At 38.7% G+C, this 27360-nt stretch overlaps 1 protein-coding gene and 1 pseudogene across 1 annotated transcript in view; one reads left to right on the plus strand and one right to left on the minus strand.

Moving 5' to 3' along the window:
* Positions 1 to 27360, minus strand: part of ABL1 (ABL proto-oncogene 1, non-receptor tyrosine kinase) — a 132524-nt gene that overhangs the window by 60967 nt on the left and 44197 nt on the right. The window lies entirely within an intron of this gene.
* Positions 10941 to 12025, plus strand: LOC116755285 (annotated as a pseudogene).

The following is a 27360-nucleotide window of genomic DNA, read 5'->3' on the forward strand; positions in this document are numbered from 1 at the left end:
CAAGAACATGGACAGTCAGCCCTGGCTGGCTGCAACTGATTCCTGTCTCAACATTTCCAGAGCAAGTGAGCCAGAAAGCTTCATGAAAAACAGCGTCCAGAGCCCTGGGTGTTCAACTTCCTGCCAGTGAGTTGTACAAAGACAAGGGGCGGGGGCTTATCAGGTTTGTACATGGTCTCCTAAGGACTGAAAGCAGCGTTTAATTAATTCTGCAGCTTTCCACTACTTAAGGTGACAAAATTGCCATTACCTCTGTCCTATAGCTGCTATAGCTCTTGACTCTGCCTAGGATTTGCATACCTGATTCCTGGCTCTCAAAAGCCCCGTAAGTGAAATTTGGCAATATTCAATATCTCTCAGAACCTCACATTTATTTACCCTTTGACCCAGCAATTCAATTTCTGGGAATTTACAGACTTGCCTACACATACACATACAAGTGAATATGAATACACATATATTCACTGTAGATTGTTTAAATAGCAAGGATCTATCATTAAGTTAAATAAACTTTGGTCTTAGCCTTCAAAATGGGGTACACCGATGCTGGATGGGGGTTCATGTAAGCTTTCCAAGAAGTATGCAAGTACTTATTTAAAAAGGAATCAACTTTCAAAGCCTCAATCTCATACATCAACCTTTCTAGAACTGATCTGCCTAAGAACTCCTCTGACAGGTCTCCTTTCCTCATGTTGCTTTCGTAATTACCCCTCTCCTTCCCCACAAAGGAGAGGAACACCTCTTCTAAATCCACGGGTTTAAAAATTCCTGGTCATCAAACTATGGGACAATCTGAGAATATATCACTTTAGACAGGAAGGTGGTTTTCTTTTTCTTTCTTTTTTTTTGAGAACAAAGCAAAGAGAGCACCATTAAGAGAGAAATATTCTGCAAATGTTTACAGAGTACATACTAAGAGCTAGGTACTGTGCTACGCTCTAGGGTTACAACAGGTAGAATATGGGGAAAAAATCCCTGCCCCTCGATAGTTCACTTTCCATTGCGGGTAGGGGAGACAGACAACAAAATAAATTTAAGAATACATAAGAGAGTAAAAACCACTAGGGAGAAAAAGCAGGTAAGAGGGATGGGGTTGCTGAGGTTGAAGAGTGGGGACTGAGATTATAATTTTAAATAAAGTGGTCAGAAACACCATCACTGAAGATGACAATTGAGCAAAGACCCAAAGGAGGTAGCGTGAACTATGGGGGAGGCACTTTCTTAGCACAGGGAACAGCAATTGCAAAGTCAATGGGGCAAGGAGGATGACTGGGGGAGGTCCAAGGAAGAGCGAAGAGGTCAATGTGAATGGAACAGAGTAGGTAAGAGGGAGAGTAAAAGGACATTAGTCAGAAGTTGCAGGGAGGTGGGGAGATCTTGTCTGCCTGAGGTGATTGCCAGAGCTTTGGCTTTTACTCTGAAGGAGCTGGGAAGGCACTGGAGGTTTGGGGATGAGGAGAGACTGGGATTTGATTAGATTTAAAAGGATTACTCTGGCCGCACAGGGAGAAGAGACTAAGAGGGAGCATCTTCACAGTAATGCTTACCTGGAAGAATGAGCTGGGAAGTGTTTGTTCCCTCTTTTTCTCATTTCTGGAAAGGCTGTATAGAATTTGTAATGTTTCTTTCTTAAATGTTTGGTAGTATTCACCAGTAAAACCATCAGGCCCTGGCATTTTCTTTGTGGGAAGGTTTTTAACTACACTACAAACTCAGTTTCTTTAATAGATTTGGGCCTATTGTGGTTGTTTCTTCTTGAGTGAGTTTCGGCAGTTTGTGTGTTTCAAAGAACTTGTCTGTTTTTTCTAGGTTGCTATTTGGTTTACTTATTAAAATTTTTGTCTTCTCTTTTTTTTCCTGATTGGTCTGGCCAGAGGTTTATCGATTTTATTGCTCTTTTCAGAGAACTGGCTTTTGGTTTCATAGATTTCTTCATGGTTTTTCTGTTTTCCATTTCACTCATTTCCACATTGACCCTTTTTTTCTGCTTAATTTGGGTTTCACTAGCCTTCATTTTTCTAATTTCTTAAGATGGGATCCCAAGGTCAGTTATCTGAAGCTTTTTTTCTTTTCTAATACAGGGTTTTAGTGTTAAATAAATTTCCCTTTAGCCCTATCCCCAAAATTTCATGTTGCATTTTCACCTTCATTCAGTTCCAAATACTTACTAATTTCACTTTTGATTTTTTTTTTCTTTGACTCATGGTTTATTTAAAAGTGTGTTATTTCGTTTCCAAATAATTGAAAGCTCTTCCAGATATCTTTCTGTTACTGATTCCTTATTTAATTCCCCTGTGGTCAGAGATCATACTTTCTATGACTTGTATCAGCTTACATTCATTGAGACTTTTTTTAATGGCCCAGAAAATGATTTATCTTGGTAACAGTTTCATGTGCACTTGTAAAGAATGTGTATTCTACTGTTTGGGGTGGAGGGGTAGAGTGTTCTATAAATGTTAATTAAGCCAAGACAGTTGATTATATTGTTCAAATCTTCCATATCCTTATTGATTTTCTGTCTATGTGTTCTATCAATTGAGTGAGAGGTGTTAAAATCTCCAAATATAATTATGGATTTCTCCTTGCAGTTCTATCAGTTTCTGATTCATGTATTTTGAATCTCTAATACATATATAAACACTTAGGATTATATGTTCTTATTGGAGTGACCTCTTTACCATTACGAAATGACTTCTTTATCCTTGGTAATATGCTCTGTTTTGAAATCTACTTTGTCTGATATAGACATTCAATTTAATCTTTTGATTAATGTTGACCTGGTACAACTTTTTCCACCCTTTTGCTTTTAATCTATTTGTATCTTTATATTAAAAGTGGGTTCATTGTAGGTAACATATAAACGGGTCTTACTTTTTTATCCAATCTGACAGTCTCTGTTTTTTATTGGGACATTTAGACTTTTATATTTAATATAATATCAATATGGAATTTAATCTACCATTTTGCTATTTTATATATATCCAATCTGTTCTTTTTTAAAAAATAAGTTTCAGATGTACTGCTATGTAATCTGTTCTTTGTTCATTTTTCCAAGTTTTTCTGTCTGCCCTTTTTTGTATTAATTAAATATCTTCATTATTATAATTTATCTCTGTTGGCTTATTAGCTATAACTCTGCTGCTTTAGAGTTTATCATATACATCTTTAACTTATCACAATCTACTTGAAAATGATATATTACTTCACATATAGTATAAGAATCTTACAACAGTATAATTCCATTTTCCCACTCCCATTTGTGCTACTGCTGTCATAAACTTTACTTCTACATAAGCTGTAAACGCCAGTGTGTTATTTCTGCTTTTGTTTAAAAGACATATCTTTTAAAGAGATTTAAATAATGAGAAAAGGGCTTCCCTGGTGGTGCAGTGGTTAAGAATCCGCCTGCCAATGCAGGGGACACGGGTTCGAACCCTGGGCTGGGAAGATCCCACGTGCTGCAGAGCAACTAAGCCCGTGCACCACAACTACTGAGCCTGCGCTCTAGAGCCCGTGAGCCACAACTACTGAAACCGTGTGCCACAACTACTGAAGCCCGCATGCCTAGAGCCCGTGCTCCACAACAAGAGAAGCCACCGCAATGAGAAGCCCACGCACCGCAACGAAGGGCAGCCCCTGCTCTCCGCAACCAGAGAAAGCCCGCGCGCAGCAACGAAGACCCAACACAGCCCAAAATAAATAAATATTTTTAAAAAATAAATAAATAATGAGAAAAAATGATATATTTACAAGGTAGTTACCCTTCTCCAGCGTATCCCTTTCTTTTTGTAGCTCTGGTTTCCACCAGGTATCATTTTTCTTCTGCTTCAAGGACATTCTTTTACATTTTTTTTAGTGCAAGCCTGATGGTAATGAATGCTTTCAGTTTTTGATGTCTGAAGAAGACTTTATATTGCCTTTGTTTGTGAAAGATATTTTCACCAAGAAAATAATTCTAGGTTGACGATGTTTTTCTTTTGTTAGTTTAAAGATGTCGCTCCACTGTTGCCTGGCTTACACTGTTTTCACAGAGGAATCTGCTGTCATCCTAACCTTCATTTTCTCTGGCTGCTTTTAACATTCTTCTCTATCACTAGTTTTATGCAATTTGAGTATAATGTGCCTTGATACCAGTTTTCTTCATGTTTCTTGTGCTTGGAGCTCCTTGAGATTCTTGGATTTATGGGTTTATTACTTTCATTACATTTGGAGGGGTTTTTTTCAGTCATTTTTTTCTTCTGTTATTTCTCCTATCCCTCACACTTCCTTCCTCCTTCAGACACTCCAATTACACATATAATTGGCCCCACACTTCACTGATGCTTTGTTCATTAATTTTTTTCAGATTTTTTTCTTTCTGTGTTTCATTTTGGACAGTTTACATTGTTTTCAAAATCACTAATCTTTATTTCTACATTGTTTATTCTGACATCGATTCCATTCAATGTATTCATCTCAGCAATTGTAGTTTTCATCTCTAGAAGTTTATCTTCCATGTCTCTAATTAACACAATCTTTCCTCTAGATTCTTAAACATATGGAATACAATTATAATAATTATTTTAATGTCCATATTTACTAATTCTACCATCTGTGTCACTTCTGGTCAGTTACTGGAATATTTCCTACTTCCTTACATACCTAGTAATTTTTGACTGGATGCAGACATTGTGTATTTTACCATGTTGGGTCCTAGATATTTTTGCATTGCTAAAAATATTCTTTAGCTTTGTTGTGAGACACAGTCTGGAAACAATTTGATCCTTTTGGGTTTTGCTCTTAAACGTTGTTAGGCAAGACCAGAGTAGCATTAATTCTTCCATTAATTGGGGCAAGACCCTTGTGATAGTTAATTTAATTTAATTTAATTTTATTTTATTTTTGCTGTACGCGGGCCTCTCACTGTTGTGGCCTCTCCCGTTGCGGAGCACAGGCTCCGGACGCGCAGGCTCAGCGGCCACGGCTCACGGGCCCAGCCGCTCCGCGGCATGTGGGATCTTCCCGGACCGGGGCACGAACCCGTGTCCCCTGCATCGGCAGGCGGACTCTCAACCACTGCGCCACCAGGGAAGCCCTCCATCTACATTTTTATATATTAATTTTTAAACTAGTGAATGCATTATTTTATTGAAAAAAAAAGTCATCACAGAAAATAGGGCTGGCCTGGCTTACCAACGTAAGAACAGGAATCCTAATATCTTGCAGCAGGCTGGAATCCAGTAGGGGGTTCTCTGGAATTTAAGTCTTATTGGTGTTAACTATTTCACAGTAATTAAATCACCTTGGATCAATTCCAAGGCAGATTTATCCTACCATTAAGGCAACAACTTAAGCAATATTTTGCTCAAAAGAAAAGCTAGACTGTGAGCTCCCTAGGCAGCTGAAACTATGTCTTATGTCTGATCCATCTTTGTATATACCTACAGCCAAGTCCTGTATACAGTCGCTCATTATTGATTGCTTGGGTTGGCTGAATTAAGAACCTAATTCCACCGTTAAGCAAATGGTGTTAAAGTGAATTTCCACAAGCCCTGTTTTCTAAGGGTAGTGATAGACATCAATTGTTGGGGGGTTCATTGGAACTCCACTTGGTGACTCCCTGGCCTTTGACCAGATTCTGGAGATATGAGGTTTGCATAAGCACCAGTCTCTCTCTTTTTTTTTTTAAATTGAGGTATAGTGATTTATAATATTATATTAGTTTCAGGTGTATAACACAGTGTTTCAAATTTTTTTTATAGCTTATACTCCATTTAAAGCTATTATAAAATATTGGCTATATTCCCTGTGCTGTAAAATATATCCTTGTAGCTTATTTATTTTATACATAGTAGTTTGTACCTCTTAATCCCCTCTGCCTTCCCTCTCCCCACTGATAACCACTGGTTTGTTCTCTATATCTGTAAGTCTGTTTCAATTGTTATATTAATTCGTTTTATTTCTTAGATTCCACATATAAGTGACAACATACAGTATCTATCTTCCTCAGTCTGACATTTCACTAAGCATAATACCCTCCAGGTCCATCCATGTCACTGCAAATGGCAAAATTTCATTCTTTCTTATGGCTGAATAGTATTCCATTATACACATATACACACACATACACCCCACATCTTCTTTATCCATTCGTCTGTTGATGGACACTTAGGTTGCTTCCATATCTTGGCTATTGTAAATAATGCTGTTTTGAACATTGAGGTGTGTGTATCTTTTCAAGTTAGTGTTTTTGTTTTTGTTTTCTTTGGATATATATCCAGGAGTGGAACTGCTGGATCATATGGTAATTCTTTTTCAGTTTTTTGAGGAACCTCCATATTTTTTTCCATAGGGGCTGCACCAATTTACATTCCCACCAGCAGTGTACAAGAGTTCCCTTTTCTCTACATCCTTGCCAACAATTGTTATTTGTGGTCTTTTTTGATGATAGCCATTCTGACAGGTGTGAGGTGATATCTCACTGTGGTTTTGATTTGCTTTTCTCTGATGATTAGTGATGTTAAACATCTTTTCATGTGTCTGTTGGTTATCTCTGTGTCTTCTTTGGAAAAATGTCTGTTCAGGTCTTCTGCCCATTTTAATTGGGTTGTTTATGTTTTTGATAATGAGTTGTATGAGCTATTTATATATTTGGGTAATAACCCCTTATCAGTCATATCATTTGCAGATATTTTTTCCCATTCTGTAGGCTGTCCTTTCATATTGTCGATGGTTTCCTTTGCTGTGCAAAAGCTTTTAAGTTTAATCAGGCCCCATTTATTTGTGTTTGCTTTTGCTTCCTTTTCCTTTGCCTTAGGACAGATAAAAAATATATTGTTACAATTTCTGTCAGTGTTCTATGCTTTCTTCTAGGAGTTTTATGGTTTCTGGTCTTACTTTTAATCTGAGTTTTTGTATATGGTGTAAGAAAATGTTCTAACTTTATTCCTTCATATGTAGCTGTCCAGTTTTCCCAGCACCGCTTATTGAAGAGACTGTCTTTTTCCCCATTATATATTTTTGCCTCCTTTGACATAGATCAGTTGACCATTTAAGTGGATGGGTTTATTTCTGGGCTCTCTATTCTGTTCTACTGATCTATATGTCTGTTTTTGTGTCACTACCATACTGTTTTGATTATTGTAGCTTTGTAGTATAGTCTGAAGTCAGGGAGTGTGATACCTCTAGCTCTATTCTTCTTTCTCAAGATTGCATAAGCACCATTCCTACTGACACCATTCTTGTGAGGTCTTCTTTTCCTGGCCCTTTGCGCCAAATACCTGCTCTCTTCATATTTGAATGCATATGTATCTCTCTCTAACTGGTATAATTTTACCAATCTGAAATTGCAGTTGCCATTTTGAAAATTTTGTTATGAATAAGATTTTTCATTTAAGAGACACATTAAACACAGAACAAAAAGGGAAGAAACCTCATGAGGAGAGTCTCTGTCTTGCCCATCTAAAAGACAGATCACCTTTTTAAATTGGGAGACCTCCTCTTTTCTCCCATACTTACTAAGTGCCAGCTTTTAAAGGACATGACTTAATAGGATGCCAAGAATCTGAATTACTATTTAAATGAGCTGTACTGACTTTAGCTCTGGTAGTTTTTTTTTTTGGCCATGGCTCACGGGCCTAGCCGCTCCGCAGCATGTGGGATGTGGGATCTTCCCGGACCAGGGCACGAACCTGCATCCCCTGCGTTGGCAGGCGGACTCTCAACCACTGCGCCACCAGGGAAGCCCTAGCTCTGGTAGTTTTGAGTAGGTCTGTCAAAATGGGTTTTGCCTTGTCTAAGTCTTCTCCTCTCCTTACACAGAGAAGATAATCAGCCACTCGTATCTATCTGCAGTCAGCTTGCTCCCACTTCTTTCTTCCTTCCTTTCCCATATTTTCTCTTTCCTTGGGAAAGTCTGGAGATTAACTAATTATAAATAGTTTTTCTGTCCTTATGTGCAGACTCAAGAAATATCTAGTAGAGATTAACAGTCCAAAATTTCCATAAGAAAGAGAGAAAAATTAAACTATTTTTGCTTCTACTTTTCCCTTGCTGAAATTATAACCCAAAAGTTTAAATGTGGGTTTGGGTAATAGTTTTGTTTCCTATACCTAGGCTTAGTATATCCAAGAGTCTTAAAAATCTTTTTGGGGGCTTCCCTGGTGGCGCAGTGGTTGGGAGTCCGCCTGCTGATGCAGGGGACACGGGTTCGTATCCCGATCCGGGAAGATCCCACATGCCGCGGAGCGGCTGGGCCCGTGAGCCATGGCCACTGAGCCTGCGCGTCCGGAGCCTGTGCTCCGCAAAAAAAAAATCTTTTTGGATATATGACCATAGGAGGTTTATTTATATTAAAATATTTATGTAATATTCCTGATAATTAGATGATTCTTTGGACTATATACAAGAGATAAAATTAGCTTAAAAATAACTATGCCTCCTGATTTTATCATGATATAAAAATAATGCAATAATTAAATCAATGTAAGATTTGGGGTTAATTTCTCATGGTTTAAACCTTCTAAATTAACTTTATTAGTTCTATGGATCCAGTAAGTTATCACTGTTCCCACAAATTGTTTAAAATTATAAAAAATAAAATTGACTTTAGTTGAAAGAACTTATATAATAAAATATCTTTTTTAAATGACTTAATCTCATGAATTCTTATAATGCTTTAAATCATAAAGATTTGATGTGTTGGTCTAAGTTTTAATTTCCAGATGTTTAGTCCACTTAAAGATCTCTTAAACAAATGATAAATTGAGTTAATTAATAATCTTTGGATATATGGATAATTTCTAACTAAAGGAAAAGATCCAAACATTGGGCACCACATATAGTTTTAAATTACCCTTTTTCCTTATTTTTATATAAAAATTACCTATAGATTGATTAACTGGATATGTAAATTTCTCTAAATTGATACATCCATGCTTATTTTGCCACTTTAAAATTTGTTAAAGTGACATAAAATGTATGCTCATAGAAAAATTTGCTAGACAGTTATTGGTTTCCAGTCTTCTAGTTTTCTCTTGTGTCTAGAAACTTTAACTTTAAAGTTGGCTAATGTAAATGGTTACAGAGAAATAGGAATAGGTACATAAGATAAATGTGGTTTGTCTGTTTATTTCATTAAGCAAATTATTAGTTTATTAAGACAGTAAACCAATATAATCTATGCATTGTTTTATTTAATGTGATATAATCAGTTAAATTTTACAACTAGTTAAGAGGTTTAATTTTATCATCTGTGGGACTTCCCCAATGCAGGGGACATGGGTTTGAGCCCTGGTCCAGGAAGATCCCACATGCCGCAGAGCAACTAAGCTTGTGCGCCACAACTACTGAGCCTGTGCTCTAGAGCCCGGGAGCCACAACTACTGTGCCCACATGCCACAACTACTGAAGCCCACGCACTTAGAGCCTGTGCTCCGCAACAAGAGAAGCCACCGCAATAAGAAGCCCGCACACTGCAATGAAGAGTAGCCCCCGGGCTTCCCTGGTGGCGCAGTGGTTGAGAGTCCGCCTGCCGATGCAGGGGACACAGGTTCGTGCCCCGGTCCGGGAAGATCCCACATGCCGCGGAGCGGCTGGGCCCGTGAGCCATGGCCACTGAGCCTGCGCGTCCGGAGCCTGTGCCCCGCAATGGGAGAGGCCACAACAGTGAGAGGCCCGCGTACCGAAAAAAAAAAAAAAAAAAAAAGAGTAGCCCCCGCTTGTCTCAACTAGAGAAAGCCTGTGTGCAGCAACAGACCCAAGGCAGCCAAAAATAAATAAATAAATAATAACATTTAAAAAATTTTTGTCATCTATTCATAAACACATACCTAAGAAGGTATATTAATTAATTCCAAGTTTTATAAATGATAAAAGATACCAGAAGACAAATTTGATGATAAACTATTAATGGTAAAGGTAAAGGGTCTGAGGAAGATAAACTGTTTGTCTAGATTTATAATGCCTACAGATAGTGAATTTGAAGAAAATATTGAATTGTGTTTAAAAATACTGGAAATCTTGGCTCAATGTTAATAAATTTATTTATTCATTAAGAAAAGGACTTATAAATCTTTATTGCAAAATTTTAAATGAATGATAGACAAAAAGTAAAATCAGAATTTGGGTTTTCTTTCTGTAAAGTGACCAAGTTATTCCATTGCCAGATAAAAGATTCCTTTCCTTTTTATCAACAAAATATTATGTTAACTATCTGAATTTTCTGTCATTACTCAAGAATCATTTTGAAAAAAAGTTCCCCCCCTTTTTTTTTAAGTTCCTATAATCAACAATTTCTTGTCTTTGGATACTATGACATGTCATATACAGAGGGGGTTGGAACATGCATAGAGAAACTCACAGCATTTCTGACTTGGTGAATCAGAAAAGTGAAGCCAGGAAACTACGAATGCTGAAGAGTGCAGAGTAATCCTAGAAGGGACAGAGGCGGGTGATCTCCAAACTCTGTACACTCCTCTCTCACTGACCCTTGAACTACTCATACTCATATGTGGGACAGACTCAAAACAGCTCAGCTGAAGACAAAAGATCTAAAGATAGAAACAACAACAAAAAACTCCGAGTGTTTGGAGAAAACCCTAAGCAACACACAAAAAAGCTACTAGAACTAATAAGTGAATTTAGCATATTGCAGGATACAAGTTCAGTATACAAAAGTCGTTCTTACTTCTACACATTAGCAATAAAAAGTTAGAGGCTTCCACAGCATGGCCGGCGACATTAGCTAGCGCTCGCTCTACTCTCTCTAACGCGGAAACAGCGGACTACAAGGGACTGAGCTGTGTCTGCCTCTATTTCCAACAGACTCACGTTCATCTTTCGCTCACACACACACACAAAAAGCCGGGAAAATTTTATTAACCCTTTAAAAAAAAGTTAATATAAAATTATAGCAAAAATGGAACCTGAACTTTAGTTAACACAGCTGGAACAATTCGCAGCTGCGGCAGCAGCGGCGGGAGAAGAGATTTAATTTAGTTGATTTTCTGTGGTTGTTGGTTGTTCGCTAGTCTCATGGTGATGGAGGTTGCACATTTTTTCGAAGGGACCGAGAAGCTGCTGGAGGTTTGGTTCTCCAGGCAGCAACCCGGCGCAAACCAAGGATCTGGGGATCTTCGCACCATCCCAAGATCTGAGTGGGACGTACTTTTGAAGGATGTGCAGTGTTCAATCATAAGTGTGACAAAAACTGACAAGCAGGAAGCTTATGTACTCAGTGAGAGTAGCATGTTTGTCTCCAAGAGACGTTTCATTTTGAAGACATGTGGTACTACCCTCTTGCTGAAAGCACTGGTTCCCCTGTTGAAACTTGCTAGGGATTACAGTGGGTTTGACTCAAAGCTTCTTTTATTCTTGTAAGAATTTCATGAAGTCTTCTCACCAAGGGTACCCACACCGGAATTTCCAGGAAGAAATAGAGTTTCTTAACGCAATTTTCCCAAATGGAGCAGCATATTGTATGGGAGGCATAAATTCTGATTGTTGGTACTTGTATACTTTGGATTTCCCAGAGAGTCAGGTAATCAATCAGCCAGATCAAACCCTGGAAATTCTGATGAGCGAGCTTGACCCAGCAGTTATGGACCAGTTCTGCATGAAAGATGGTGTTACTGCAAAGGATGTCACTCGTGAGAGTGGAATTCGTGACCTGATACCAGGTTCTGTCATTGATCCCACACTGTTCAATCCTTGTGGGTATCAATGAATGGAATGAAATCGGTTGGAACTTATTGGACTATTCACATCACTCCAGAACCACAGTTTTCTTATGTTAGCTTTGAAACAAACTTAAGTCAGACCTCCTATGACGACCTGATCAGGAAAGTCGTGGAAGCCTTCAAGCCAGGATAATTTGTGACCACCCTGTTTGTAAATCAGAGTTCTAAATGTTGCACAGTGCTTTCTTCACCCCAGAAGATTGAAGGTTTTAAACATCTTGATTGCCAGAGCGCTATGTTCAATGATTACAATTTTGCTTTTTTTTTTTACCAGTTTTGCTAAGAAGCAGCAACAACAGCAGAGTTGATTAAGAAAAATGAAGAAAAAATGCAAAAAGAGAACACACATAGCAGAAGGTGGTGGCTGCTTTTTAGATACTGATACCAAGGGCCATGCTTTCCATAACCACCACTTGTAGTTGCAGAAAGCCCTAGATGTAATGGTAGTGTAATCATTTTGAATTATAGGCGTTATTATATCAAGGAGTTAGATATCTTGCATGAATGCTCTCTTCTGTGTTTAGGTATCCTATGCCACTCTTGCTGTGAAATTGAAGTGCATGTAGAAAAAACCTTTTACTATATGAAACTTTACTACACTTGTGAAAACAATTCAATTTGGTTTCTGTACAGTGTAATATTTCTCCAGGTACCATCCAAAATTCCCCACAGACAAGGCTTTCATCCTCATTAGGCGTTGGCCTCAGCCTAGATATCTGGGACTATTCTATTAAATTGCTACCAGGATTTTGCATCCAGTTACCTCCACTTACTAGAACATACTGTCTACTAATGTTATTGAAACCAATTTCTACTTCATACAGATGTTTTTGCAGCACCAATCAAAGTTCTTTTTCCACGAGTCGAGTCCTCTAAGAAAATGACTGCAGTTATCCATTTTGTGTATTACGGGCTTCCCTGGTGGCGCAGTGGTTAAGAGTCCGCCTGCCGATGCAGGGGACGTGGGTTCGTGCCCAGGTCCGGGAAGATCCCATGTGCCACGGAGCGGCTGGGCCCGTGAGCCATGGCCGCTGAGCCTGCGCGTCCGGGGCCTGTGCTCCGCAACGGGAGGGCCACAACAGTGAGAGGCCCGCGTACCGCAAAAAACAAACATTTTGTGTATTACTATCTCACTGCTTCCTATACTTGTGTGACTTTAATTGATTCATTCCCCACCATGGTGTCTCCCTCCCAACCACACCCCCGCCATAAAACAATACACTGTTACCCTGTGTGTTTACACTAACCTTATACCCCAGAGGGGGAACGGGGTGGGGGGGATGGACTCTGGGCTTAGTTTTCTTTTAAGGTCAAGGGAGTCTGGCATTTTTCGTTACCGTGAGCTCTTTTGGAATAAGCTGGTGTTGATTAGCAAAGAAGGTGTAGATTGATACTAGGGAATATTGGCAGAACTGTATGGAAACCGTACGCCATTCTGTGCCCCCCGTTAAATGAGATTAGCCTCTCATGAGTACCATGGCTTTATTAACTTGCTAAGTAGTAGTATAGAAGAATTACCACTAAATTTGTGAGCAAGGAGATTTAAGATAAAGGTTGTATTGGATTCAACAAATCAAGTCAGCTCAGATGATGCACCTTAACTACTTTCGCAGCCTTTTCCACTAATTTCTATTAATGGTAATGCCATAAACTTTGGTTCAAAGCAGAATCGATGTCTTTGCCATCTTGTGACTTAAAAAGTTCTGTGACTTTGTGGTGCATGTGATAGTTCCTCTTACTGGTATTTCTTTCACCGTGGAGCAACATCAAGTGATGAATGAGAACTGTTCAGATTACTCAGACATACGACACAGTGAAGCAGAATGCTATCCATAAAACATAACATACAAAATTCCAAAATGGTCAATGGGAAATGACTAGAAATACAGGCTTAAAAGAGCCGGCATCTTTTAGCTGTATTTGCTAATAAGGACATCTAAGCAGCTGAGAAAAGAGCAAAGTTGACTCAATTTTGTATATCTTCTTGTCCTCAAACAGTTTTTGATTCTTTCTGGATTGATGCAGTGATGTTTTTGTTCCTTCCATATTTATAAATGAAACACTTTCTTTTAGTGTTTCTAAACATAAATTCTACTTGGTTTGAAATCAAGTGGTTGGAACACTTTTGACTTTTAAACATGTTGTTGATTCACAGCTTCACTGAAGAAGCTTCCGGTTCTGTAATTAGCGCACAGTACCTAACGTTTTGGCGCTCTTATGAGGACCAGTGCTCAAAGTGGATTTTGTTCTTGAACAGTGTCCCAGTAGATTTGATGAACATTTATTGATACCACAATTTAAGCTTCAATAAAGGTTTGCTTAATTCATTGTCTAGCGGGAAAAAAAAGTTAGAAAGATTAAATAACAATTCTATTTACAATATCGTTTAACAATACTATTTATATACTTAATGAAAGATGTGCAAGCCCTGTACACTGAAAATTATTAAGACATTGGAAAGGGAAATTATAAAATACCTAAATACACTGAGAGACATACTCATGGGTTGTAGAATATTGATTCCTCATGAAGCCAATATTAAGACGGCAATCCCCTCCAAATGGATAATAGACAATGCAATCTCAATCAAAATCTTAACTGGCTTTTTTGAAGAAATTGACAAGGTAATTCTAAACTTTATAAGGACAGGCAAAGACCTAGAATAGCTGAACAAATTTGAAAAAGAACAATAAAATCTGATGACACCTTAATTCAAGATACATTATACAGCTACAGTAACCAGGATAGTATGACATTGGTAGAAGAACAGACACATAACAACAGAATCAGAATAGAGTTCATCTGTAGGTCCACATTTACACTTGTCCTATGACCCAGAAATTCCATTCCTAGGTATTTCTCCAGCAAAAATAAAAGTGTATGTCCACACAACGACAAGTACAGGACTGTTCATAGCAGCAGTATTCATAAGAGCCCCAGCAACGGAAGCAATTCATATGTTATCCACTGATAAATGGATAAACAAACTTAGCAAGGAAAAGAAAAGAGACAGTATACACAACAACATGAATGAATACCAAAAAATCATGCTATGTGGAAGAAATCAAATACAGAAGTCTATGGTTTTTGTATTATTCCACTTACATGAACTTCTTGAAAAGGCAAAATTACAGAGACAGAAGGAAGATGGGTAGTTGCCTGGAATCAGTGGTTGGAGAAGGGAATTAACTGGAAAGGGGCACAGAAAAAATTGTAATAACGAGGGAACTGTTTTATAATCTCAGTTGTGACAGAGGTTCCATGATTACGCACCAAAATTCATCAGAACGTACACTTAAAATGGGTGGACTTTATTACATGTAAAGAATACCTTAATTTTTTTTTTAATTACTTAAAAAAAATCTCCCAACCCAGGCCCTAATATTCTATACATATCCTCCCCTGACTAGGACTCTGTCAAGGTGCTGTGAACAGCATTTACTTCACCAAGATTTCCTTCCTTGACAGGCTTCCCTGAAGGTCTGTGAGGAGTTGATGTTAACAAAGTTCAACTATATTTCACTTACAAAAACCATTATGTTACAGATTTTATCATCACGATATCAATAATGGTTGACACATAACTTTTTACTTACTGTATCAAGCACTCTACATGCAATATCCCACTGAAATCCCATCAAACCCTTTAGGGAGGTGGCATTATGATCGACTTTCTTACTGAGGCCATAAAGGTAAGGTTATTTGTCCAGGGTCACAGCTAATACATGATAGAATCTAGATCAGGACTCAGACTGGAGTATGTGTACCCCTTGGAAGTAAATGAAGATTTTCCAGGGGTTATTAGACACGGATCACTTTTAAGAGAATCAACTCCCAAACCTCAGCCTTCCTGTGTACTCTTCGTACAACCAATCTGCCCGAGCCAATGCACCTGCAACCCTCCCAGTAATTCTTTCCCATGGCCCTTTCACTATCACCTGTCATGCACTTTACAAAGGCAAAGCTCACCCTCACCACGGAGCACTGCTTACCAGTATGAACACCTCTGGGAAGACAAACACAGCTCCAAACATTGGCGTTAGTGAAGCCTCCTTTCCTCATGGCACCTTAAACCCACAGTTTTATGACTCTCCTGGCTTCACTCACATTACTGTTAAGGGTGAAGCATGGGGCTGGAAGAGGGGCCTTGGAGGTTGCTCTGAACTCATGTACATCACAGAATGGGCCGGTATGTGTAAAGACAATTTTTGTTTAACCACCTTGCTTCTTCAATCCCCCTGCTATTCTTAAAGAATTCATTGTTATTATAGGAAGAGGCAGAGAACAAAGTCAAGAAAGGGTTGGTAGGAAATACTGAAGGCACAGGTTTCTCATTTCATCCAGGTAACAAACCGTAGCAAAGTACTGTACAATTTTCAAGAAATAGAAAAAGCACGCTGGGAAATACCAATCAATCTCATGGCATGTCTCCTCTGTATTTCCACTATTCTCAAGTAGTGTGAAAGAGCTTGGTGGTTATTCTTTTCTTTTCTTTTTCTTTTTTTTTTTAGAGATTCTTATTTTTACTTGAAAAGTAAAAATAAAAACAACAACAACAAAACAACTAAGGTACACATTGGGAATTGAACTACTATAGTTTTTCTTTCTAGAGATGTAACATCCATGTTTTCTGGTCAGTAATGTTCTACCAAATATTGTAGTAAACCAGTGTACCAAATCCAAGCAGACAGATGACCAGTAAAGCTGTTTGCTATTGGTGATCATTCTTGATTTGCCAAAAGATTCTTAGATGTTGTAAATCCACATTTATTTTTTACTTGGGCACAAGTCTCCTGCTCCTTGTTACTTATCTATCTTTTCTGATTATTGGAATAATACACTTAGCAATTTGAGATTAATTTAACAGGAATATGTTACAGGTTCCATTGCGAGCAATAACTTAGTAACGGTCATTAATATACGTTTTGCAAGTTCCACACTTAATAATGGGCCCAGTGTCTTCTCTGCCTTTCATTAATAACATCTACAAAGTAAATTAAATTGTACTCTGAGAAGCAGAACATCCACTTTAACATATGGTGTAGGATACAGTGTTTTCAAATGCAACCTTCTTAAACATGCAAGAAGCCAGGAGAAAAAGGTCTGATGAATATTCAACAAACAACTGGGGTTACTCCTAAGGGGGGTGATCAAGAGAAAGAGACATTTACTTATTTTAAAATAATGAGTAAATACTACCTTTGTAATAAAAACAATTACAACCAAAAAGTATTCATCAGAATAAGAATTAAAAGGTAATCCTTTGTTTACTGGAAGCTTCTGGAAGCTGTATCAATTCTGACCTGCTGAAGAGATGAACACCAAAGGGCGGGAAAAGGAGAGAAAAAAAGAGGGAAAAAAATGAAAAGGTACCTGGTCTAATCTCTTGATGTAGTGTTTGAGCTTTGAGAACAGGTCCATGGGTCCTGGCAACAGAGATTTGCACCTGGAATCACAAACGCACTAGTCCTGGAAGCGGGAAGAACATCCTGTGTTCTTTTATTACCAAAATATTCCTATATGGAAAATGCCTGGAATAACTGTCAAACACAAATAAGAATGGTCTTGGCAGCAAGATTTAAATGTTAACCATCACGTTGTTGAATGCTTTGTATGCAGTGACCACCCAATACTTACGGAGTATATAAAGCACTCAGAACAGGGTCTGACATAGTTAAGAGTAATGTTAAGTTTGCTATCGTTATCATTATACTGCATTCTAGTAGTATAGAAATGTGAAAAGCATTTCACTGATTCATTCATTCACTCAATAAGTTTCTGCTAAACATCTACTATGTGCCAGGTAATAGAGTATGTACTGAGATTTAATAAAAGCACAAGACAGGCATGTTCCTGTGCTAAGCGAGCTTACAGTCCAGGAGGGGAGGGGCAGTGAACAAAGTATCACATTAATTAGAGTATAATTATAAATCAAAATAAGTTCTCCAAAGACAAGAATAAATCCTATGAGAGAATACAACAAAATGAAAGTTTATATAAAAAATTCTTAATGACTTGCATATGTTTTATAAATTCCTGTTTTTAAAAGATTCTCTCATTAAAATTCTTTTGATAAAGTAAAAGTCAGTGTAGAGACTACCAGTATCTTAGTTTTTACTTCTATTCAGTTTTTAAAATTTAATTTTAATATTGTGGTATCATACCTAAACTAGAAATTTATATCCCACTTGAAAATATACTGATTGCTTAATCAGCCCAGCCATGGCTTTTTGTTAAGAATTTTTCATGTTTACAAAGTGAAAACCACTTATTCTCTAATTTATCTATTTAGTCAGTCAGTCGTGATTTCTAGACATCAGAGTCCCTTAAAGAGAAATATACCTAAACAACAAAAAAATGTGGCCAGTTATGCAAAATAAAGGTACCAAATTAAATCTTTAAGCTATGAATACGATAATCAATATATCATATCTGGACACAACTCTATTCAGAAGTGCAATAACTTTAAGCAAAATTTTTGTATCTGTCAGGCTCATGCGCTTATGATATCGTTGGGAAAACATTTTTAAAAATAAGAGCAAAGGAACAGCTACAAGGAACAGACTATTCCGAAACCACTTCCAGGAACAGGGTTTGTTTAAACAAAATGTATTAAGTGAAACCAGCTGCATTAAGGGTCGATGCCATCTGAAGTGGAATTCTAAAACCACCCACTTCATAATATCTGGGTAATTATTCCTTCCTGTTGCTATAAATGAAATACTCAGTGGCCAACGAGCTATATAAGACAGCATGGCAAGGAGCAGTTCACCAATGAACAAAAGGCCCAATTGTAGTACAAGTGGATGCTCACAAGAAACCCTTGGGTCTTCTAGCTAGTCCAACTAGCTTTATGCTTCCTTATCACGCATTGGACAAAGTGCTAAAGAAATGTGAAGAGAGTCGCTCTTTTGAGGGTACCAGGAGAGAGGTGCCTACAGTCAGGAATAATCATATTCTGCTAGTGGGTCAACTGATGACGCTTTCACACAAACTGATGATTTAAAAAAAAACAAAAACACAACACTCCAGGAATTAAAAATATACTTTAGGGAATTCTAAAATGCATACTTTTTTTCCAATCTGAAAACTAAAACAGAGCTGAAGAAAAATGGAGCCTGAATCATAACCAAGGTTTCATTATTTAAAGTCATTTTCCTTAACTTATAACAAAAGCATACGAAACGGCTTGCCCCTTTGAAGACTTCCTGGTGGCAACATATCAGGGGAACCCTTCGGGAAGTCATGTGACCCAGTCAAGAAGATCATCCATTTTGAAAGTGTTTCCCAGTGTATCATCAGTACTGGCGGTAGGACTGTAATCCAAACAATGCAGTTGAGAAACGCAGCCATTAATCATTTTATTTTGGAAACCAATTAGGGGATGATGAAGGAAGAAAAAACAGTGATTCATTTGTTTTGATGAAATCTGGCCTTCAAAAGATAGAATGGGCCAGGAAACACACATATTTTTATGTTCTAAGGTATCTTAAACTTGGCCTTTAAAAAAAGATTCTTCCCAAGCTCAGTAAATGAACAAAATAAATCAGCTAGTTGATGAACTTGACTATGATATATTCTGCTAACTTTATGGATGTAAGCTTGCAGGTAAAAAAATATATATGACCTAAGGGCAGTCACAAACTTTGCTGTTTGAAGCACCAAACTCAACAAGATAGCGATGGACCATGATCCAAGGTCACCTGCAGGATGATGGTGGCTCATGTTTGAAACTGCATCATTAGCTGTATTTACCTGACTCTTTAAAAAGCAGGCAAAGCTCAGTACTAAAACTCAAGTCAAAACGTGCAGTTCACAACACAGCCTGTATGGACCAGATCTGTTTCTTAGAAGAAACAGTCTGAAACTTCTAAAATGCATGGAGAGGATAATATCAACAATGTTCTGAAAGGTTTAAGAACACTTCAATGACAGGAAATCCTCATTATTATGACTACCACCAGTTAAAAATGCAAGCACAACTACGCAGACAGTACAGTATTATTTGAAATATCTCTTAAAATATCCTATTTCTTTTTAAAATATCCTTTGTTAAGTTTTATTGAAGTATAGTTACTTTTCTCTTAAAATATCCTATTCAACATTTTCCACACATCTTAACCCATCTTACACCCTCCCCCATTCAATACTTCCACTCTTCGTGCTTCCCAGGACCCCACATCAGAAATCTTATTTGACATGGTTACTGGTTTGTTATAGAGAAGGGGTACAAGTGGAGGGCTGGGAGGATGAAGAAATTCTTGAAGGACCAGTCAGTGCAGGAGGTAGCTGATGGAAACTGGAAAGGAAAAAGAAGAAAATCAAGAGACAAGCAGTGACATGAAAGGGGTCACCTCACTGGAGAGGCTTTCGGTTACTTGTGGCCTCAGGCTACCACGTGGCCTCTTGAAGGGCAGAATGTAAAGTTCTCAGTTTGACCAACCAACTCAGTGTCAGGAGAAAGGAAAAATGACACATTAGCAATGGGAAGCTCAGAGCGCATTCCCAGAGGCTGTCAAGACTCAACCTAAGTGATCGTGTGTCCTCGCACAAATGTAGGGCTTACCTCAGAAGTGAACCCCAAGGCAACCTAGGTCTACTTCCTAGATGAAAATGCTATTCTATTTTCAACTTCATTTCTTACTTTCATTCTGTCTGGATGGAAGAAAGATGATTTGGGGGTTTAAGTCCTGGCTCGGTTCTAAACCAACTGGGATATTTAGGCAAGTTAATCCACATCTCTGGGTCTATTTAACTTCTTAAATTCTAAACCTTCTTTCTTAGAGTCATTTCCCTTCTTGAAATATATCCTTGAGAATGACCTTTCGTGATGAGTTCTCAGTGGTAAATTCTTTTTGTTTTTATTTATCTGAAAATGTCTTTATTTCATTCTCATTCTTGAAAGACTGTTTTATGGCTATACAATTCTAGGTTAATAGCTATTTTTCTCTGCCTACTTTGAAAATATTATTCTACCGTTTCAGGGCTTCTACTCTTGCTGTAGAAAAGCCAGCCGTCACTCTAATCCTTTGTAGGTGATCTGTCTTTTCTCTCTAGCTATTTTAAGAGTCTTTTCCGTCTTTGATATTCTATAGGTTCACTATGTATTTAGACATGGGTTTCTTTCCTTCTTTTCCTTTCCTTTTTGACTGTGTTGAACTTTGATGGGCTTCCTGAACCTGAGAACTTTTATCTCTCTACCACACTTAGAACTTAGGACAAGAGAGGACCCCGTCCTCAATTCCACAATTTAACAGACTGCAGCTCTCCCCACAAGGCAAGGGGTCTGAAGGCTCAGGGGATGTGCCCACCAAGAGCCTAGCTACCATATTCTAGGTATCCAGGACCCTGGAATTCCCTACCTAATCAGCTCCAAGCCCACATTCAGGGCTTACGTGGATCTCTTCCCAGGTCTACTCTGAAGGTGCAAGGCACCAGCAGTGTGGGCAGATTTTTTAAACATGCCAGAGGTGTCCTCTAGTGGCATGTTTGTGAGAAATGTGAACAGAGATTATATAGGCAGGCTGAAACATCTATACGTGTGTGCTTGAGGCCCCTCACAGTCCACAAAAAAGCTGGGGGAAGAAAGAGAAGAGGGTCAGGCCATAGGTCAGGGTCTGGCTCAGTCTGTGCTGCTACATGCCAGTGCAAAACTCTGTGAAGTTCAAACACTCTAAATTTCTAGGTTACTATGGTATATTCACCAAGGCAGGAGTATAGAACATATTTTATTTAGTAATTTGTTACACCTGTAACTTTTAAATATTTAGACATATAGTTTGTGGGCCTCCATTTATACTGATGCCCTAACTTCCACAAATGACAAGGGATGGCCTGCTGTTTATCAATTATAAAAATTCTCACCAGTTATCTCTTTCAATATTTCCTCTTTGCCATTCCCCCTAGCATCCTCTTATGTTCTTGGAACTCCAATTAAACATAAGTTGGATCTTCTCACTATATACCCTGTCTCTTAACCAATCATATTTTCTAGCTCTTTAAACTGCAAGCTGTGTTACTTCTTCAGATTTATCTTCCAATTCATTAATTCTCTCTTCAGCTATATCTATTCTGATATTCAACCCCTCCTTGAATTTTTTATTTCAAAGATTACACTTTTCACTTCTTGACATTATATTTGGTTTTTAAAATAAATTTGCCTGGTTGTTCTTGATGATATCTTTTTCTTTACTCATATTTTCAATTCCTTCTTTTGTTTCCAAAAAGTACTAAGTGATTTTATTTTATATTCAATATCCAGTATTTCCAATATCTGAAATCTTTAGATGTCAGAGTTTACTATGATTTCTATTGACTCTTGCTCATGATATCCTGTCTCTGTGTGTCTGTGTGTCTGCCTGTCTCTTTTGGTGTGTTCATTTTAGTTGGAATGATCCATGGGAATTCTTTGAGTCCAGAGAAGACTTCAATTTGCTTCTGTCATGTGCCCACGGACACTAAAAACCTAGGTCTACTTTAAATCAAGATTTCCAACTTGCAATTATGGGGGAGCAGTGTCACACAAATAGTATAAAATCAATTTCCAAACCCATGTGAGAGCTAGTCAGTAGCCACAAGTTCTCATGTGACTTTTTTTTTTTTTTACTTTGTCCTCCACCCAAAGCCAAAAGTGAAATGGAAAATTTTCTTTGCTGCTTGATACTGTGTAAAGTACTCCTCTCCTAGTCCACCTTTTCTCTGAGAGTGTAACCTCTCTGAAGTCTTGGCTTTACAAGAAATGGTCTTGGATCAGCAAGCCCTTTCTCTACCCTAAGAGAGCCCAAGCTTGTCACAGGCACACTGCTCTCCTCCCCCACCCCACCAGAGTTCTGGGTCATTTGAATCTGTATACCCAGGGTATCATCAATTTCTGGGGTTAAAGTTTTGTGAGGAGCAGATTATTTACATGGTCAGGGAATGTCTTCCCCACAGATTGCTTTTTAGTTGCAAGAGGAAAACTAGCAACTGATTATCCAATGGAGGAACGAAACCACACCCTCGACTAGATAATCAAAATTAATGTCACTAATGACAGGCAGAAGGACACTGTGTGCACCTGGATGATACCATGAGAAAGAAATAACATCACTCCTGTAGTATTCTAACCAAGAATGTGTAGCCTGAATCTAATAGTAAGGAAACATCAGACCAAAACTGAAAAACACTCTATAAAATAACTGGCCTTTACTCTTTAAAAATATCAATGTTATGCAAGACAGAAATACTAAGGAACTGTTCCAGATTACAGGAGATTAAAGAACATGACAATGCAATCCATGATCCTGGGCTGGACCCTACACTTGGGGGTGGGGGTGGGGGGATGCTATAAAAGGCATTACTGTGAGAAAACTGGAATATGGAGGGTAGATTAAACAAAATTATTGTCATCAGGGTTAAATTTCTTAAAATTGGTAATTATATGGTAGTTAAATAAGAGAATATCCTTGTTCTAAAGAAATACATTTGAAGCATAAGGGACAAAATGTTACAACCTAATCTCAACTGACTCAGAAAAATGAATTTTCTATCCACATACACATACAGAAAGAGAGAGAGGAGCGGGCAGAATGATAAAGCAGATGTAATGCGGCAAAAGGCTAAGAGTTGATGACTCTAAGTAAAGAGCATGTGGGAATCTCTACTATTCTAGTAAATTTTGAAACAATTTCAAAATACAAAGTAAAAACCACGGTTGGTCAAACTTGAGCCAATGGTAGATGTGGAAAACAGAAGAAACAAACGCACAATGTTTGCATTAGCAAACTGTACTGATCTATGAGGAACCTAGAACTCCATTCTACCAAATATTTCTGCTGAGGAACAGGTGAAGAAATAATACAGAGTTCTGCTCCTGCTTAAGACACGGAAAGCTGTAAGAGAACATCCGTCCCAACCTAACAAGAAAAGGCTAGATAATCTATAAAATCATAACATTTCTTGAGCTAACCAGAGAGCTGAGGTCACAAGGTAACCAAGTGAACAGAATTCTAAAGAGTGACAAGTCCCTCCAAAGAGAGACAAGACATACAAACTGTGTGACCTTTCACAGAGCACAGGAGGAACAGGTGGCTGCCCTAAAATTAGGTAAGAGGAAAACAGCTTAAATTTTAATAAATTCTTATAAAGCCGAGTGTGGCTTAGTATAACATATCGAATCTCTGGGAGTTCCAGACATCACAGCTGTCTGAACTGACTTGCAAGCTCTTTTCCATGGGGCCTCTACCAGATGCTCATGATAAAGATTGGGAGCAGAGAAGGAGACTAGAGAGAGCCCCCCAATACTGAACTGGGATAAAATCTTGCCCACTTCCTGGACCATTCTCTCATATAGCGTGAAAACTTTAATCCATTGGGGGGAGGGCAGGAAACCCTCCCTGCCCCCCAGGATCCAGGCAAAGATCTACTGCTTCTGGGCGTGGAGGAGAAGCAAAGCCATTGTCAGCTGGATCGTGCACTGATACAATATAGAGGTCTGCTATTGCTGGGGAGGAGGGGCCCATGAGAAATTCTATCCCACCCAACCAACACCCCCCGCCCCCGGAAGGTAGAGTTTGGGTGACACAGAGCACTGGTGGAAGTGCTGGAATGCTAAGAGAGCCCCACCACAGGACATGTGTAAGACTAAAGACTAAGAGGGCCGAGAAATTCTCTGCCCCGACCAACCATGAGCCTGGCTCCAAGTAAAAAGCTACAGCAGGGCTCCCCTGGTGGCGCAGTGGTTGAGAGTCCGCCTGCCGATGCAGGGGACACGGGTTCGTGCCCCGGTCCGGGAAGATGCCACATGCCGTGGCGCGGCTGGGCCCGTGAGCCATGGCCGCTGAGCCTGCGCGTCCGGAGCCTGTGCTCCGCAACGGGAGAGGCCACAACAGTGAGAGGCCCGCGTACCGCAAAAAAAAAAAAAAAAGCTACAGCAATTTACCACTGGGGTAATAATAAAGGTAGGTTAAAAGTAAAAGAATGGGGAAAAAATATTACACAAGCATTATCAAAAGAAAGCTGAACTGGCTATCAGAACAAGAAATATTACCAGGGATAAGGAGGGATGTTACATAGTGATAAAAGGGTCCATTCAACTAAAAGTCTTAACAATCCTAAATGTGTATGTACCTAATAACAGAGCTTCAAGATATAAAAAGAAATAATATAAATAAAAGTAATTTAGTCTTCCCTTTAATTCTGACTAGTCATTTCTTTGCTTTTCCTCCATCCTTACTGGTCCAACTTTTATTACTTACTATTATATGATAACCAACTTTTAAAGCTAATTATTTACATAATTGTTTACTTATTATTATATGATAACCAGCTTTTAAAGCTAAAAACTCATTTCAAAATATGCCATATTTTCACTGCAGCACTGTTTGTGTTAGCAAAATAACTCAAATGTCCTTCTATGACAAATTGGCAGAGATGTTTACTGCATTAGGGAAGAGGGAGCAAATGATATGAGGGGAGCTCCATCCCACCAGAAAGAAGTAGAAGGTCCAACCCTTCCATCATATCAAAGTGTGAAAAGAAGAAGAGAGGAAGAAGCAAATAGTCAAACAACTGTCATTACTTCCCCTCCCTGCAAAATTCTGAGGGAAGAGATGATGTATCAGTCAGGGTCCAGTCAAGAGATGGAAACCAAACCAGTAACTTGTACAGGGAAATTTTAATATAAAGAATTAACTAACAAAAAGTTGTTAACTAATAAGAGGATTTTCTAACTGTGTGTTCTTCAGAGTCCATATTTGTCTATTTGGCCTCCATTAACTTGCTTAGATCTGCCCTGTGATCCAGAGCCAGCACTCGAAGCCACCCCCTTACCCGCGTCTCATACACCCAGCCAGGACTTCCCCTGCCCTAAGTCATCCAGGGCCAAGCACCAGACAACTAGGGCTGAGGGAAAGCAAACAAGGAAGGAACTAAAGAACTCAGAAGAACCTCTCCTCCACTCCAAAGACTAGGTTCAGATCCTGCAGAGAGGTCGTGCTCCACAGGAACACACAGCCCGCTGGCGGCAAGGACGCCTGCCAGAGCGAGTAATCCACAGAGTCCTATGAAAGCGGCCCACCGTGCAGTGGAGACATTTGTTGGAGGGTGTGAAAGGGCTGGCCTCAGTCCACAGTACGGCCTCCCGGGTGGTCTGTGAGGGACGCTGAGTGTCACTGGGCATAGCCCACTGAAGGACATACCCCACTGAAAATCAGCACACCGGAAATAGGAAAGGAAACCCCTTCTCCCTCGATGGCCTTGCAGTGTCCCTTTAACATTGTCCCTCTGTTGACAAAGCCTAACATTAAGCCAGCTGGCAAGGGAGAAGTGCTTACAGAGTCCAGATCCTATGTCACAAAGCAGAGCGAAGAGAAATGCATTTGGAGATGAAGGGCAATAAACTGGTAACTGGCACACTGAGGGGAAGGGAGGGCAGACTGGTAGATTGAGGGGGAAATAATGAAATTTATTTCATTATTTCACCTCCTAATTGAAACTCTGAGAGAAGATCACCTTGCGGGATGCAACCTCCCATCCATATATACACGGATGGCCACAGAATAAAAGTTGGGAGTAGCACGGCAGGATAAGGCAGAGAGACCTTGTTAGTTAAAACACTTCTCTTTACTTCTCCCCACTACAACATGGCAATTTATGAGGAAGGCAGATAGGTGATTTTTTTTTTTTTTAAGACTATCATATCTCTGCACAGCTGGGTAGTAGAGTAGTATACAAATCTATGACTCTTCTACATTACTATGTCTTTAAAAAAGAGGAAAAAACCAAAAAGAACACACGAACTTGTAAATGCATAGAATATTGTACTTCATCAAAGCTAAGGTGCCACTGTGAGATACACCTTTACTTTATGTTCCATTAAACCATGGCATTCTATTATAATAGAATTATTATGAGATCCATCCTGATTTTAGAGATTTTTTTTCTTCTCAATTTTTAATATTTTAACTACTTTTTTAAACTGAAGTATAGTTGATATGTTCCAGGTGTACAATATAGTGATTCACAATTTTTAAAGGTTTTATTCCATTTGTAGTTATTATAAAATATTTACTATAGAGTTTTTTTAATGTGAAATAATGGACATTTTGGAGTTAAATAAAGTAGCTTTGAAAAAATACAGAAGAAACCAGTAAGGTAGACCTTACTTCTACTGAATGCCTGCCTTCGTTGCTTTAATCTTCTTACTGTGTGTGTATGTGTATTTAAAAAACACACATGTAAAAAAAAAAAAAAAACACACATGTACAAACTTCCATACTATTCATCTTAAATTCTCCCCTTAAAAAACATCCTTGTCATCCTCAATTTGAGGGAAGAACTTAAATTCCTACCTGGACACATTCTAATCCCAACAAGTATGTGTTTCCAATTCACAGCCATTTAAATTCAAATGTAACCCACTGCTCTACCACTTTGCACTCCGGCGGGTATCTTCTGGGTGCCTCATTTTATTACCAGAACACATCTGTGTGAACTGGCAAAATAAAGGATGCAATCTCTAAAGCAGGTGTGTTGACTGTCCCACACAGAGGAGACAACCACAGCCTCCATCCCATCTCACCAGCTCTCTAGGGTTCACATAAAAGGATGCCAAAGATTGATTTAATATTCCACGTGAGAGTTACACTTTTGGTGGTTACTTTCA

Source organism: Phocoena sinus, chromosome 6, assembly GCF_008692025.1.
Source record: "Phocoena sinus isolate mPhoSin1 chromosome 6, mPhoSin1.pri, whole genome shotgun sequence".
NCBI classification, from domain to species: Eukaryota; Metazoa; Chordata; class Mammalia; order Artiodactyla; family Phocoenidae; genus Phocoena; species Phocoena sinus.